Source organism: Agrilus planipennis, unplaced genomic scaffold (assembly GCF_000699045.2).
Source record: "Agrilus planipennis isolate EAB-ADULT unplaced genomic scaffold, Apla_2.0 scaffold32, whole genome shotgun sequence".
NCBI lineage: Eukaryota > Metazoa > Arthropoda > Insecta > Coleoptera > Buprestidae > Agrilus > Agrilus planipennis.
This window is the reverse complement of record NW_020439506.1, coordinates 1,813,413-1,815,933: the sequence shown is the minus strand read 5'-3', so window position 1 is coordinate 1,815,933 and position 2,521 is coordinate 1,813,413. Positions and strand designations below refer to the sequence as shown.

Sequence of the window (2,521 nt, the reverse complement as noted above, 5' to 3'; positions counted from 1 at the left end):
CTGCGACGCGCTGATGAGATCCAAAAAGATCGAAATCGCGATCCGCGTCTGGCAGTTTCGACAGAATACAGACCACTTCGAATTATTTTATTCGATTATGGTAACGTGCCTATCACGTTGAGGTTAGCTACGCCGGGATTCGTTTCAGCAAGTAGATATCCATATACTTAAAAGGACCTTGTTGGAGCATACGTAATCCTAAAATGTAGCATCGTATTACAGATGGCGTTTACTGCGCCATTTGTAATATTTTCTAAAAGAGATATTGTGTTTTGAATAAATGTTATATAAAAAGCATATTACTCATTCAACCTCCTATATACGCAAATAGTTAGGGTGGTATAAATATTTTCAAAATATTGTACAAAATAATTGAAAATAAAATAATTTTTTATTATATCCCTGTCGAAAGTATGGTGGTTGTTCCCGATTTCAGGGACAAAGTATAACATTCCATTACAAATCGCATTTAGGTACTTATTCCCTTACCGGGAAAAGGTTTTATCATATTCCGCGTGGTTTCTTCCCTCGTCTTCGGCTTTGTCAATAAATAGTAATAAATGCGATATTTTACCTAGGAGGTTACATTGCGTTTTTCGTCCTTGAGTCAGGAAAAACTTTTCAGCTCGGGTGGCAGTGAACATTCGGGAAGGAATGTCGTATTTTCTCTGAGTGAGTAAGTACTTAAAAAAAAATCTTGTGGAAAGAAGAAAATTTCAGTTTCAAAAAAAAAATGCTTTTTGTCATTAGTTTGGAAATATGAAAACGATATTTAAACGCGTGTTTGGAGCACAGCTCTGTACGGACTGGAAACGTGGACGGTGGGCACTGTGGAAAAAGGAAAGGTCAGAAGATAGTGTAGGAGGATATTAAAAATGTCGTGGATAGAAAAAATTTGAAGTGAGGAGGCATTAGAATGAGTAGGAGAACTGAGGGCGTTATGGAATCAATAAGAAATAGGCGAGATAGATTGATAGGACAAGCAGGGCTAATTAGAGACATTACTACAGAAGCATACAAGAAACAGAAGTTAAGATCAGTAGATGTAGACATAGGTTAGAACAGGAGTCGACAAACTTTGGTAATTGTCCATAATTGGGGCTCCAGACCAAATTAGCTATAAAAAATTTTCCATCGATTAGACGTAGATAATAGAAGTTTTAGAGCGTCTTTGGTCTGGAGCCCCCATTCTGGACAATTACCCAAACTTTATAGTCCGAAGAACCAAAATGCCAAGGAAAACAAGGTAACCAAGGTATCAAAGAGTCATATATTACATTATCATCATCATAGGGTCACAATTCCAGAGACTAGTTGGATGCAAACGTTCCTATCATGAGTTAATCGTTCCATTTACCAAAAACTGACGAATCCCACACTACTTTAAGTGTTAAGCGGGAGCTGATATTCATTAACTTACGGATCATGCGCTAGTTTTGGACGCTACTTTAACCATCGGTAGTGCCCGCATGGAATCATCTGCGGCAGAGCCACACCCAAGGAACTAGAGAGCCGCATGGGGCCATGGTTTTGTCGGCTACTGGGCTAGATTATTGTTCGCGATTAGTTAAAGATGTAGGTTGCTCCACTTTGGGATAAAGATTGACTCAAGAAAGGACGAAGTGGAGGTTCGTGTCCAACTAATTTTTGGGCTAAAGACCTTATGATGATGGTGATGATAGAAGTTGCTATTAATATCTTTTTTTTTTTAAAAATGTTTTAATTTCTTTGAAAATATATTTTCCTGCAACCACCAGAATCATCGAAAAATGCAGATAATGAAAGAAAAGACGTGTAACATTTTGAGAGGCTAAAAAATCGTAACATTACTATTTCCATAATATTTCTTCTCTCCATAAGAACAAATTTTGTTGAATATATAGTACGCAGAAATACTATACTTCAGGAGAATGGAATCCAATTTAACTTTTTTCCAATACCAAAGTCAAAAACAGACAAATGCCTTACTAACACAGCAGTAACTCGCACATTACAGTTCGAGTAACTTTACAGTTGCGCAATCAATTACTGGGCAAATGTTCAAGTATTAGTCTAGTAGTGGCCATTCGCATTATGTCTTATAATATCCTACACTCCCCCCCCCTATTTCTCATACACTTTATCTTTTATGGTTTCACTTTTAATAAAGTAGGCGGATACTACATTATTTTGAAGTGTACTATCTTTTTTTGTAAGAAAAACTATAAACACTCGAAAAAATGTTGACAATCTTTGGATACTGTGGCTGATGTATTTAGTGTGTTATTAGATAGGGGCCTTAATAGTGTCTACCAGCCCAACTTAATAGATGACACAATTTATTACACGTGTGATAGGCACGTGAACCACATTACAAGCTCTTGGAGTGCTAATGAGATTTAATAAGATCGAAATAGGGCTTCACGTATGGTAGTTTCGATTTTTTTTTCCTTTCTCTATTTCCTACTATACTTGGAAAATGTTCATGTAGAAAAAGGAAACTGTGGTAAATAATAATTAATTAAAAGGAAGACTCACCCCT

At 36.5% G+C, this 2,521-nt stretch overlaps 1 protein-coding gene across 1 annotated transcript in view; it reads right to left on the bottom strand.

Moving 5' to 3' along the window:
- Positions 1-2,521, bottom strand: part of LOC108733672 (opsin, ultraviolet-sensitive) — a 30,928-nt gene that overhangs the window by 21,502 nt on the left and 6,905 nt on the right. The window lies entirely within an intron of this gene.